This window comes from Sceloporus occidentalis, unplaced genomic scaffold (assembly GCF_023333645.1).
Source record: "Sceloporus occidentalis isolate IW3139 unplaced genomic scaffold, rSceOcc1.0.p SCAF_6, whole genome shotgun sequence".
Classification (NCBI taxonomy): Eukaryota; Metazoa; Chordata; class Lepidosauria; order Squamata; family Phrynosomatidae; genus Sceloporus; species Sceloporus occidentalis.
In genome coordinates, this window is record NW_028316986.1 from 18,323,410 (window position 1) to 18,338,109 (window position 14,700).

Sequence of the window (14,700 nt, forward strand, 5' to 3'; positions counted from 1 at the left end):
GAACACCAGAATAGGACTGTAGTAACATAACACAGAGAAGAAGCATAATATGGTGTAGTGTTTTGTGGTTTTTTTGGGCTATGTGGCCATGTTCTAGAAGAGTTTATTCCTGACTTTTCACCAGCATCTGTGGCTGGCATCTTCAGAGAATGCTTTGCCTGGAAAAACTGGGTGCATATATACTATGTGAACCTGGAAATGCAGGAGTGATTTGCATGTGTATTGTTCTGTGCTGATGGCTGACCTCAGCCTAGGAGGCTAATGCAAACAAGGATTAATGTCTGCTAATTGGTGATCATTATCTGCTGGGAAAGCCCCTGACTCTGAATGGTTTCCCATTTGCATTTGCTGAGTCCTAATTTTGCTATTCCTCAAGACTGTAGCCAAATTTTGTTCACTTTAAGGGTTTCTTCTTTCTGGTTGAAGTTGTCCAGGCACACAATATGGTCACATTATAGCCATAATTCTACCTCATGCTCTACAATAAGATAATTGTTGTGCTGTACCATCCCTTATGAGGTTGAGGGAGTGCCACTTGCCCAATGTCAGCTAGTGGGTTTCCATGGAATTAAACCTTGTTCTCCAGAGTCTTATTCCAGTGCTTGAACTGCCACATCACATGTGTTATGCCACTATATTTCTTTGCTAGTGTTCCTATTCTGAATAAATACACAATGGAGAGGAATCATAGAATCATAGAATCATAGAATCGTAGAGTTGGAAGAGACCACTAGGGCCATCCAGTCCAACCCCCTGCCATGCAGGAAATCCAATTCAAAGCATCCCTGACAGATGGCCATCCAGCCTCTGTTTAAAGACCTCCAAGGAAGGAGACTCTATCACCTTCCGAGGAGGAAAGGCAGGCATGTTAACTTGCTAGACTTTGAAAATTTTACTTTAAGGAGTAAACCCCCATGCTAGCTGATGAATTATGAGAATTGTAGTACAAAAATAACTTTTTCATAGAATCATAGAATTGTAGAGTTGGAAGAGACCACAAGGGCCATCCAGTCCAACCCCCTTCCATGCAGGAAATCACAATCAAAGCATCCCCGACAGATGGCCATCCAGCCTCTGTTTGAAGTCCTCTAAGGAAGGAGGCTCCACTACACTCTGAGGGAGTTTGTTCCACTGTCGAACAGCCCTCACTGTCAGGAAGTTCCTCCTAATGATGAGGTGGAATCTCTTTTCCTGGAGCTTGCATCCATTGTTCCGTGTTCTAGTCTCTGGAGCAGCAGAAAACAAGCTTGCTCCCTCCTCAATATGACATCCCTTCAAATATTTAAATAGGGCTATCATATCACCTCTTAACCTTCTCTTCTCCAGGCTAAACATCCCCAACTCCCTAAGTCGTTCCTCATAGGGCATGGTTTCCAGACCTTTCACCATTTTAGTCGCCCTCCTTTGGACACGCTCCAGTTTCTCAATGTTCTTTTTTAATTGTGTGCCCAGAACTGGACACAGTATACCAGGTGGGGCCTGACAAAAGCAGAATAGAGTGGCACTATTACTTCCCTTGATACTTCTATTGATACAGCCTAAAATCGCATTGGCCTTGTTAGCTCCCGCATCGCACTGTTGACTTATATTCAACTTATAGTCTACTTGGACTCCAAGATCCCTTTCACACGTAGTTTCATTCAGCCATGTGTCCCCCATCCTATATCTGTGCATTTCATTTTTTCACCCTAAGTGCAGTACCTTACATTTCTCCATGTTGAATTTCATTTTGTTACTTTGGCCCAGTTTTCTAGTCTGTTCAGGTCATTTTGAATCTTGATCCTGTCCTCTGGGGTATTAGCTACTCTTCCTAATTTGGTGTCATCTGCAAATTTGATAAGAATGCCCCCAATTTTGTCCTCCAAGTCATTGATAAAGATGTTGAATAGCACTGGCCCCAGGACAGAGCCCTGTGGGACCCCACTGGTCACTTATCTCCGGGATGAAAAAGAGCCATTGTTGAGCACCCTTTGGGTTCAGCCAGTCAACCAATTACAAATCCATGTAACAGTTACTTTTTAAAGTTCTGCTATAACAACTTGATGCTATACAGCTGACTGTATGTTTGCCAATGTGAACCTTAGTTTCCCGTTCCTAGGCAAGGGGGAAAACAGTAGCTGTTCTCACAATCCCCACTGAATTGAATAGTATGTTGAAACCACTGATAGATAGTGATCCACCATACAAAATAGAGCAACTACATGGTGACACTTCTGGACTTTCATTTACACAACCATGAACTGAACGCATCCACTGCACAGTGGCCATAAAAGTATAACTGCAAGTGCAAATAAACTGACACATGACACCAACAATATTCCAGCCAATGTTTCCACACATGGGTGCTAGATAGGAAGTCCCTTTCAAAAGGCCAGTCTGTGACTGGAGAACTTTATGCCAAAATGGTCTGTTTCCCCAGTTGCTCCAGGCCCGCAAGAAGGAAATATAGATTCCTCTGGCACGTAATCTTTTAAAGACAGGTGGATTTAGACATACTATTAACACTTCCCTGGTGCATAAAGTCTTGTAGCAAAGACAGAGGTCAAATGTTTTCATTTCTGGGAGCTAATCTTATTATCACTCTCATGGCACATCTAAGCTGTGCAAAAAGCAATGAGACCATTTTTGCCTGTGGCTAAGCACTTTACCACAAGAGAAGCTTTGTAGCCTCTGCAATCATGCTGTCAGAAAAACAAAGGAACAGGAGATTATCTTTACTGCTTCACTACCCATCCTCAAGGGGTGGGGGGGGGGGGGGACAGAACACTTGGAATGAAGAAGCTCTGTCCATATTGTGACATCTAGACACTTTCCCCTGCTTTTTTTTTAAATTCCAAAAGACTATGTTGCCCAGAGTTTTGCAAGTTTTGTGTAAGGAGAGCAGTGCCATTTGCTCCAAGAGACAGGTTATGTGGTCAGGACAAGGGAATAGTAGCATCTTCCTGGGGGTATTACCACTTTGTAATGAAGGTAGAATTGGGAACATATAAAACAACCAATTGCCTTAGGCTGAATAAGACAATCCATCCCTCTAGTTTAGTACTGGCAGCAGCATTCTGGGATTTCAGATAGTGTTTTTTCTTAGCTTAACTGGAGAGGTCAAAGATTGAAGGTGGTTCCTTCTATGTGCAAAACATTTGCTCTGCCACCGAGCTACACAAATACTTTGCCTAAAATGAGTGTAAATGTGGGTAATTTGGGATAAAGGAGAGGTGGGTAAAGTGCAGACTGTGGGCCAGACTGTGGCTGGGGTTGAACTCACAACCTTGTGGTTTGTGAGTGTGTGACTGCAGCATTGGCATTTAACCACTGTGCCACCAGGGCTCAACAGAGGATCTTGTGGAATCTTATCAATTCCTAACCTTATGCGGATTTCAGCATAATTCATCAGATGCAGTGGTTTGCAGTTTGTAAAAGCTCATATTTAATAAATTATGTTGATCTACGCACAAGACTTTGCTGTTAGTCTGCTGCTCAATTGGCCTATATCAAATTGATATAGCTCAATTAGAGTAGACCCACTGAATGAAGGAAACTAGGAAGTTGAGCCAGGATGGTACAGTGGGCTGAATGTTGGACTAAGACTCTGGGGATAATAAATTTACTTACACTTTTGATTAGATCTGGTGTTTCAAGTTTTCTGATCTTTGCACATGACATTTTTGGAATGTGGCTACCTAGAAAATCCAAACTTCGATCATTTAAATAAATAAAGTATTTTTAATTAGTGTGGTGTAGTAGCAAAGTGCAACTGGGACACGTATTGGCACTGAATTTCAGTTCCTAAGAGCTTAAGCCTGCCAATGGCCAATGGTGGGAACTAATAGAGAAATGCATTGGCACCATCCAGAGGAGAGTGACCAAGATGGTAAAAGGTTTGAAAATCAACTCCTATGAGGACTGATTTATGGTGCCACGTATGTTTAACTTGGAGTAGAAACGGTGGAGAGGTGATATCATAGCCATCATTAAACTTCTCAAGCTTGTTTTCTGCTGTTTTGGAGACTAAGACATTCCAGTAACAAGAAATGAAATTTTGCCTAAATGCTAGGAACAATTTCCTGACAGTAGGAGCTCTCCAATTGTGGAATAGACTACCTTGGACAGATGAACTTTCTTTCATTGGAAGTCTTTAAGCAGGGGTTGAACAGCCACCTTCAGGAGTACTTTAACTGTTAAAAAAACATAGATCTGTAAATATGGCAACCAAAATGGAAATCATAAGAAAAGTGGAGGCTAGTGGAAGATGTCAACACCTGGATCGCTTGAAGAAGCCTTCAAGCGATCTCTGGAACATTCATACATTTTTATTTATTCAAGGCTTACTTGACCTGATTGTTTCATTTTATATACTCATACTGATCATTTTTGATTTAAAAAAAGTTTGCTGAAATATGCTGTACAGCTTTTCCCTTTTTTTGTAATGAAGGAAACTATCCCTACTCTTTCCATGTTATTTTTGCCTCTGATACCAAATTTTCTGTTAAAGAAGCAGTGTCCCAGAACACATCTGCTTCATTAACAGCAGTAAATCTGTGAAATAAAGAAGGTGCAAATTTTAAGTTGAAGGGAGAGCAATTGTAACTAAAAATAAGCACTTCTGCTGGTGTTTTGACCAAACAGATGGCTAGGGATATAAAGATAATTCATCTGTTTTCCAATCCTTGACTCAAAAATAAATTATCAATTAAAAGGAAGTTGGGAGGGGGGTGTCAGGGCTTCTCTGTTGAGAAATGTAATATGGTGAAATTATTTATTGTTTTGGACTTTGTCTATACAGGCTGTGGTCAAACTTGGGGAGAATTTGCATGAAAAACAGTGTTCTTTGCACAAGAACCTTGGTTTTGTGCAGAGAATGGAGATCTCATCTCAGGAAATATGTTTCATGCATAGAAAAAAAATCTGCAAAAAAAACCCCCAAAACCCCAAAACCTAAGCATTTGCTGTTTAGAGAATACTGTTTTCTACAAACACACAAATCTATGTTGTTGGATGTGTCTCTCCCTCCCCTCTACAGGTTTAGGAGGTGTACACTTTAAGTCCCATTCAGTTTCAATATGGTTTTCTGTGTATTTTTAATTGTAATCTTTTTAACATTCAAACTGAACTGAGCCTCAATATTGGGGGAAAGGTGGAATATAAATAAAGTTGATAGTAACAACAACAACCTTACTGTGCAATTTTTCAGTATTGCCCAAAGCGGGGGGGGGGGGGGGAGAAAAATGTTTAAATTATTAGGTCTTACACACAATGATTTGCATGGTTTTTGATTGCTAGGGGCAGACTTTAGTACTGTCTTGAGCTCTTGTTGGAGGAAGTTTGAAAGTTGGCTCTACCATCTGACCTTCTTATGTCTCCATCCATCTCCCTGTACAAACATATTAGGAAGCAGAATAGGAAAAACCCTGAATTGCTCCCTCAAGCCAGATGCTTCTTCTTTCCTGGGTAAATAAATTTTAAGGAAACGATCAAAGAGATAGTTAAATATTAAATAGCTGCATCCAGCCCCTCAAGGACGAGCCCAGCAAAGCTTCTATGAAACGAGAGGGTGAGTTTTGCTACTTAATATGCAGGCTTTAATGTTTATCAATTGCCATTCTATCAGATACCTGTAGTCCATGAAAAGTATTCTGACAAATCTTAAATGAAGCACTCAGCTGAAATGAATGCTAACATGACATCACAGGATAACTTTCATCAGGGTTCTTTTTCACCAAAAGGGGACAACAACAACAAAAAATTGCCACAAGGCCAGCTAATGGAATAAAGGGATGGAATCAGATTAACAGTAGCAGAAATCAGGCACAGAGGGATGTTATGATAAATTCAGTGATTCATCACTGCTAAATAAGAGAAATTGGATAGAAGAAGAAAAGAAAAAGGAGGAGGAGGAATGAATCCCAGTTGTGGGATAGGTGTGAATATTTCTCCATTCACAAAGTGACCTTGTGATCTATCCATCATTAATTTGGTAGCAAAGAACATGATTGCCACCATGTGGTTGGTGTGGGAAATTATAGTCAATATGAGATCATTTTTCATAATTAAAATTTAATTAACATTCTCCCATTCTCTCCCTCCCCCACCCTGGTAGCTTTTGGTGTGCACCCATTCTGGTATTCAGAGGGATGCTTATATGAAAAATAATCATTGCTCTGTTCCTAACAGAAATACTTGAGAACCAAAATCAGTTGGAATCAGACAAGCTTCATTTTAATTGTAACTACTGAACTGATATGCAGGTTAAAAAGCCATCTACCCCCTCCCTACCCCCGATAAGCCATTTAATGACATTTTGATGCCTAAAATTGGGTTTGATTTGGGTCGGAAGCACTAATGAGTTAATCAGTAGATTGCTCAACAAATAGATTAATCAGAGAGCTAACAAGCTAAATGAAAAAAAAAGCTTGGCGGTCAGACTGGTTTCTTACAAACATAAAGAAGGGATCAGACACTTCAGGTTCAAATCTTGATCCAAATCTTCTCTCCTGGAAATAACTAGAATTTTCCACTCCCATTTCAATTGTTGTCTGAGAGGATAGAGATATGGGTGCAGCAAGTGGTGACTATGAAAATGGAACATCCTCGTTCTGAGTTCTTCATCGTGGAGGTGATCACAGTCTGAATTCTATTGTCAATCCCAACTAGAGTAGACTTATTGAATCAAGGGGATGCACCTGCATGTTGATTTATCATTCATCCATTGATCCAATGGGTCTAGTTGAGACTAAGCAATAGGATTCAAACCTTTGTCTCACCATCTTCTCTCTCAAGGTACCCATCTATTCTTTATACTGGGTGGTGATCACAGGCATGGTTGCATCCCTGCATGAGACTTACAGATCACCTAGCATTTGGATTCCAGCATGTCCTGGCCAGATACCCTTGGGATGTCTGTAAGCAAGGAATCAAAGAGATTTCTTCTATTACAGTTGGCCCTTCACATTTGTAGTTTTGACTTTAGCAGATTTGATTGTTTGCAGTTTTGATTAATATGTTCTCTCTAGGAATCTCTAGGTCTTCCAGCACAACTCTGCCAGAAGTTGACTGTAGAGTTGTGCTGGAGAATCTAGAAGTTCCTAGAGAAAACACTTCACTAGGCATTTGTAGGTCATCCAGCATGATTATATGATCAACCTTGGCAAATGTTGACCATAGAATTGCACTGGAGGACCTGGAGATTCCTAGAGAGGTGTTATCTTAGGTAAAAGGAATAGTGTTTTTTAATTTGTGGGTTTTTTCACATTTATGGGGATCCTTCACCCCTAGCCCCAGTAAATGTGGAGGGACCACTGTATTTGTACAGAGTGCATAGTAATCAGGACTATACTGTTTCTGCAAATGGAAGATTGATGGGTCTAATAGATAAGCATCTCACTTTGTGCATAAAGCTTTTTGAAGCCGTAATGTCACCAGTGCCAAGGTCTGTAGAGATTGCTACAGTGCAAATAAATGGGACCATAGGTCCTTCCTTCCTTGAAAGGGGCATGATAAACTGGTTCCTGGAACTTTGTATGGGCCAGCTTAATTGGTCACAGTTTGGCCAGCATAGGATCTCTCAACCTCTGTAACTGTTCTTTTGTAGTGGAGGAAAGCTGTAAAATACATTGTTTCAGAAGCAAGACTGGACAGGAACAACTTGGAGAGGAACAACCCTATTGTGAGCCCCATCATGCCCCAGGACCAAGAGAAGTACACATACTCTACTAACTGAGACAATTAGAGCCAGTGTGGTGTAGCGATTTGAGTGTTGGACTAGGACTGGCCTCCCAGGGTGCATATCCCTACTTGGCAACAGAAACTCACTAGGTGACCTTAGGCAGGTTACACTGTCTCATCCTTAAAATAAGGCAATTGCAAAATCTCTTTTAACAAATCTTGTCAAGAAAGCCCTATGATAGGTTTGCCTGATAGTCACCATAAGTTAGAAATAACTTGAAGGCATACAAGAATAAAACTGAGAAGATACATCCTCCAGGGCATTTGTAGAATCAGGGAGTCTAAAGCACCTATACAATCAGAGACATACTCCTACAGACGCTTCAAAATCACCTTCTCAAAATCAAATCTCAGGAACAGAGATGGCAATGAACTAGATGTCACGTGCCATAGGAAGAGTGTATATCTGGTAACACTTGTCCATATACTACTTTGAAGCGATTGCTATTGCTAAGCCTTACCCAATTGTTGCTCCAGGGATGGATAGGGTAGCAGTGGATACTATAAAATGTTTGACACTCTTTGTCAATATCATTGACACAACACTGCTTTCTGCCTACCTACAAGTCTAATGCCCTGTTTGGCTGCACAGGCAGGGGTGGAAAGAATGTTAGAAAATATTTGAGATTTTAAAAAAAGGGTTTTTGACTGTTGAAAAACTATGACAAGAAGAATCCTGGGCTGAGGAGAATCTTTGCAGTCCAGGACTTAATCTGTGTACATTCGCAAGTGGTTGTTATGTGCAGAAATCAGCATTTTCTGCACTGAGAATATCCTTTTCTGTGTAGAAAATAATATTGCAATGCAGGAACGTTAATTCCTTCACAGAAAATACTGCTTTCTATGTAAATCAACCACGTGTAAATTTTATGCAGAATAGATCCCCAATTACAGAAAAAAATAGTGTTTGTGCAGAAAAACAGTGATTTTTTTGTGCAGGAATTAATATTTCTGTATTGAAATATTATTTTCCATATGGGAAAGGCTATGTTCTATGCAGAAAATGCTGATTTCTGCTCAGAAGAACCATGTGGATTTCCCCCCCCCCCCCCCCCTCAAAATAAGTCCAAATTATGAATAGCCTTTGAAAGCTGTGTCTTTTTCAAAGACTTTCTCACAGCAGGAAGAAAATTGCTGAAATTACACACTGCTACCTTTGAGAAGAAACTTAGCGATGAATTATATCCTTATGCACACCTCCCCACCTCCCCCACCCCCACTGCTTCTCCAACTGCACAACCCTATTGGATAGCTTATAGTTAAAACTCCAAACCCAACAATTCACTGTTTGTGGGAAAAGATGATAAATTTAATACATTGATAAAGCAATGCAGTGTCAAGTACAGGCATTCGTTATGGGCCAGAGAAGATGGGCAAGAAAGAGCAGCTTGACCCTACTCAGGCCGCAGGTGGATCAAGTCCACACTGACCAAAAGTGGGCCACAGTCACTGGCCCCAACCCATGCTGCCAGGAGTCTGAGGTTTGTATCATTTGACACCATGCCTCCAAAAAAGCCAGAAGCCTCTTCTTTTTGCCCGTCCATTCCAGGCCAATGATAGGCTATCATTTCATTACTGGTTTGTACTCAAGGTGCTGGTACTGACATTTAAACCTTAAATGGCTTGGGACCTTGATGGTTGAAGGAGCATTTCTTACTTTATGTATCTGACTGCGGTCTGCAGGAGGGGCCCTCCTCTGTCTCCCACCAGTGATGCCAATACAGTGTGGGAGGATATGGAAGACGGCCTTCTTGCCTGTGAGACTCCAATTGTGTGGAATTCTCCCCCCTTAAAGGCCTGAGTGGCACCTTCATTTCTTCCTTTCCAGTGTCAAGTTGACATGACATTAATAAAATAAAATCTTTGGAACTTGACTTGATTCAGATGTACATCTTGTTTAATATGTTTTTAGTATGTTTAAACTATTTTATTATTTTAACCTGGAACTGTCTGAAATTGTTTATTGTTTTATTTGCACATCACCCTGACATCCCATGATAAAAGGTAGGATTTTTGTTGTTGATGATAACTGTCTTCGCGTTGATCTTGACCCATGGTGACCCTGCTGATGAGACATCTCCAAGACCCCCTGTCCTCTACTGCTCTGCCAAACTTCTGAAAACTCATACTATTTAAAGAGATAAATAGAATTAAAATATTTAATTAATTGATTAATTCAATTAGTCCCTAGAGTCAAGCTCTCAAGGAAAGTCCAAAATCAGAGGATGATGTGTCAATTTATAACAAGAAAGCAGTTCATAGAGTATTGATCTCTACCAAGAGCTGGTCATTTATAAAATTATGGGATCTTTCCCATCCAAGAGCCCCACAAGACTTTGGATCACATGAGAGAGGACTCATAACAATGGGATCTTTCCCATCCAAGAGCCCCACAAGACTTTGGATCACATGAGAGAGGACTCATAACAATATAATATTGCTAGGAAATTTCATTTCTCCCCAGTTTCTGTGAGGACTTCAGCTAAGCTCGGAGGGAAGCCAGAGCAGAGTAGTAGGTGATGTCACCAGTCTTGCTAATCAAAAAGCTGTGATGCTTGGCTCACTGCAACACTCGAAATGTGAACAAAGACTTCCTGACAGCACTGACAGCATAAAGACTAGGGAGAATGGACTTCCAGCAGTGTAATACCTCAGCCACTGCTCTACAACATCATCTTGTGCAACAAGTGAGCAGTTTTTCCTCTCTTTCACAGAGCCATGAAAACTAATTAGCATCCTAGTGCTATAATTGGAACTGTTATCTACAGTTGTGAATAGGCTTCTTTCTTTCCTTCGAAATGAAAACCATGGATACTTATTGCATCCCTATTAGTTTTTTCATATTTATCCTGTATCCTTGGCCACTCAACAAAAGAGTGTGCTTGATATGTCACTTCACCACCATTTGTTATTAAGTAGATTTTATTTTTATTTTTTATTTTTAGAAGGATTAAACAAGATGTTGAATTTTCTGTCTGATTGTTCTGGAACTCATTTCAGGTTAGATCTGACTCCCAGTCTTTCAGAGTTCATTTCACTCTCAACAGGTGCACAAGGCCAGTCCAAACCCTTTTGTTACCTGAGGCAAAGGATGAAGTAGTCTACCCATTCACCACCACCCACCACATACAAAAAGCCAGTTGGACTGGCAGCTGAATCTTACACTTGGTTTGCAATGGGATAGGATCTTCCACCATACCTGAGGACAGCAAGGTAGTTTGAGCACTGTGTGAAACAAGGGAAAGGTCCAGCACCTGAGGTTCTCCTGATCTCCCAACATGTCTCTCAGCAAGTGTCACTTGAGATGGCTGCCTCACTATGCTTAATGGAAGCATACCTATTTTCCCTAAAATAATGTCATCACCAGACAAGAAGAGTCACAATCTGAAGACCATGTGATGCCTTAAAAGTGCCACAAACACTATGTCTAGGCTATTGAAGGCAGAAGAGATAGTTGGTAGTATCTGATACATGTCATGGCATCATTGCTGAATATCAGAAAATAGATAATGCAGCAGAGGCTTGTGTATTAATCACTATTGTATTGTATTCATCAGTATTAAAAAGAATTCAGAGTCTTAATGTGTGTGTGAGAGAGATCCATGTGAGATCTATTTAATGCAAATTAAATATAAATTCAGTTTTGAAAGTTGACTCAGCCAAAGAGCTAGGTATCACCAGGCAGACAGGCAAACAGATGATAGAATAGAGAGGACATACCCCCACTCCTGCAATCCTGTCAATCCTGCAAGCCAAAGTGAACACCTGTATGAAATGATGAAAATATTATGCATTGAAAACTGTAGCTGGAATCCTGTCAGTTAGTCCCAATCAGACCCATTCAATCAGTCCCTCAGTGCTTATTCAACACATAGCCTGGAAACAGGAAATAATCATATGCAACAAGATCTGGTGAGAAGGATGAATGCATTATGCACTCAAAACCCAAATTCTTCAAAACATCTACCATCTTGCTAACCCTATTAGCAGGTTCATTATTCTGCAAAAAGAGAACACCTTTTTGCAGCTTCCCTCACCATTTTTCTTTCAATGCCTCATTTAATCTTCACAGCAAGTTAGAGTATTATTCTGCATTAATGGTTTGGCCCGTCTGAAGATGCTCAATCATCAAAATACCTTCCTTATTCCAAAAAAACCATAACCTGTGGTCATGGCCTTTCCTGCTGACCTTTGAGTCTTGAATTTCTTCGACTGTGGAGAACCTGAGTGATGACACTGCAAGGACTGTTGTTTGGTCTCTGGCTCATACTAATGTAACCGTGTTCCATCAACAGTGATGACTTGTTCCCAAAAATTAACACTAGATCACTCAAAATGCTGCAAAATCAGCTTGGAGGTATCCACTTCATTTTGTTTCTGGTCAGCATTGAAACATTTCAGCAATCAATTGGCTGGCAGTTTCTACATAGCCATGAATTATAAACCCAATACATTCCTGGGATATCTCTAGTGTCTTGGCAATAATTTTAGCAGAGATCTGCTGACTTGCCAAAATCAGGCCATGAACATGCTCAACATTTTCAGGAGTCAACACTGTTGAAGGCCTCACAGACCTTGCTACATCTTCAGTCTCAAAATCTCCATGCTGAAAGTTAGAACACCACGTCTTCATAGTTAAGTATGATGGGCACCTGTCACTCAACATTTGCATTTTACACTCATGGATTTTCTTTGGGATGTTCTTTTGCAGGAACAGGAACTTCGTGGAGTTTAGTACTTGAAAATTCTACCCTTTTCACTGACATGGTTCTATCAGTGACTGAAAAAAATAAGAAATTAGAGCGGCAGTTACTGCAGATTGGCAGTTTACAATACAAAAGAACACTCTTTCAAGCAACAGTGACAAAATTATCCTTAGATTTTGGGAAGCGGCTCAGGCCCAAAACTTTTCAATACCTCCTCATATTATATAAAAGAGTCTTACTTTGGCAGCCTTTGGGAATGATACAAATCAGAGGATCTGTTTTCTTGAACTGTGCATCTTCTTAGAACATACCATGTGGTAGATAAGGGAGGGCAGAACAGGAGAAAATATCCATGAAAAAGCAGCTAGACTCATTATAAAATTACCAGTTCATACAACTCTGAACTCAGAAATTTTTATAACAGAATAATGTATTTAACCCTGAAACAGACTTAACCCCTCGCTCACAGAAACTGGTTCAGGCCACCATAACTTTCTTGCCAAGATGCTCTAACCTAACATTTTGTTGTACCTTCATGAGATTTTTTTTCTTTTTTCTTTTCCTCCATCACACTGTGAGAGTCTGCAAAGGACAAGAATAAATATAACCAGTCACCTCTGAATCAAGATTTGAAGGAAAGACATATAACTGCGGCACAGTGTTGCCATGGCAACAAAGACTCCAAAATCATTCTAATCTGCTTATGAATTTCCATCTTGGAGATGAACAAAATCAACATAAAACAGAATAAAAATCGGTTAAGTTGAGAGGAAAGTGATGGATATTTTTGATGCACCTTTCATTCTGTGTCCTAGAATGTCCTGCCAAAATCACCCAGCTCTGAACACTAAGGACTGTTATGAAAAAGTCACAAATGAATTAACTTTCTAGCTAAGCGCTGGCTCTTGTCTAGGCTGGGGATGAGAATAATAAATGCAATTCAATATGGGACCATGACAGTCTTTTACCTCTTTCCCTCATCAAGTTTAGCTAATTTGTGAATGTCTCTAAAACTGTAATAGTGGGAGCGTGAAAATTCCATCTATCTGTCTGTATATCTACTATCTACTTACATGCATATCCCACTTTCAAACAAAACAATAGCCAACAGACTGGAAATGATCAGTATACGCTCCCATTCCCAAAAAAGGAGACACAAAAGATTGCAGTAACTATATAAACACTGCATTAATTTCTCATGCAAACAAAGTCATGCTTAAAATTCTGCAGCAAATACTCCTACCATATATGAAGCAAGAAATTCCAGAGGGGCAAGCTTGGTTCAGGAAAGGAAGAGGCACTAGGGATGACATTACAAACATATCCTGGATAATGGCGCACACCAGGGAACTCCAGAAGAAGGTCAGCATGTGCTTTATAGACTATAACAAAACTTCTGACTGCATAGATCATGAAAAACTGTGGACTGCTCCTAAAGATGTGGTTGTACCATTACATTTGATTATCCTGATGTATAACCTGTGTTGAGGCTGCAGTTAGAAGCCATGTTTGAAGCTTTTCATGGAGCCATGAAAATTAAAGTGTCAAACTGTTTTATTTCTGCAGTGTGGAAGTAGTCCAGTTAGAGCAGCCATAGATAAGATGATGACCACCTAGGAAGAGAGGAATTGAGAAGATCTGAACAGGGCTTTTGGGAGCTGACCATGTGCAAAGAGTGCTTGGGGTTTATGTTTAAATTAATTGTTATACAATACATCGTCACTAGTTTTAACTTCTACAGTTGTATCTGTTTTCATTTAAGAATTGGAAAAGAGAAGTGGTCATGATTTGCCGCACTGAACCCACTGATCATCACAGCCACCTGTCTAAGATAATGGTCACCTTCAGATGAAGTCTCAACATCTAGCAAAAGATGTTGAGAGTAACAGGGCAAGGTGACTAACAGGAGCCCAAGGGTTGGAACTGTGGGGTCAACCTGAAAAGGGCATCCAACTCATATCTCATCCCTAAAAACCCCAGGGCCATTCCAGGATATTTTGCTGCCTGGGACAAAAAAAAAAAAACATATAGAAGAAAACTGGAGTGTCTGTTGAAACTTACTTCAACATTAGCAATGGGAACAGTGTCTTCTACATTACCTGAGAGCAGATGGCTAATACAAGGGTACAAGACAGGCTTTTGGGGACAAACTGCTTTGTTCTGCAACAGCAAGAAATAGCCAGGGAGCTCAGGAGGACTGCTTGGTTGGGTAACCAAGTGCTGCTGAAATAGTTGCCTCATTTTGGCTAAGGTTAGGGCTGGCCATCGCATTTTA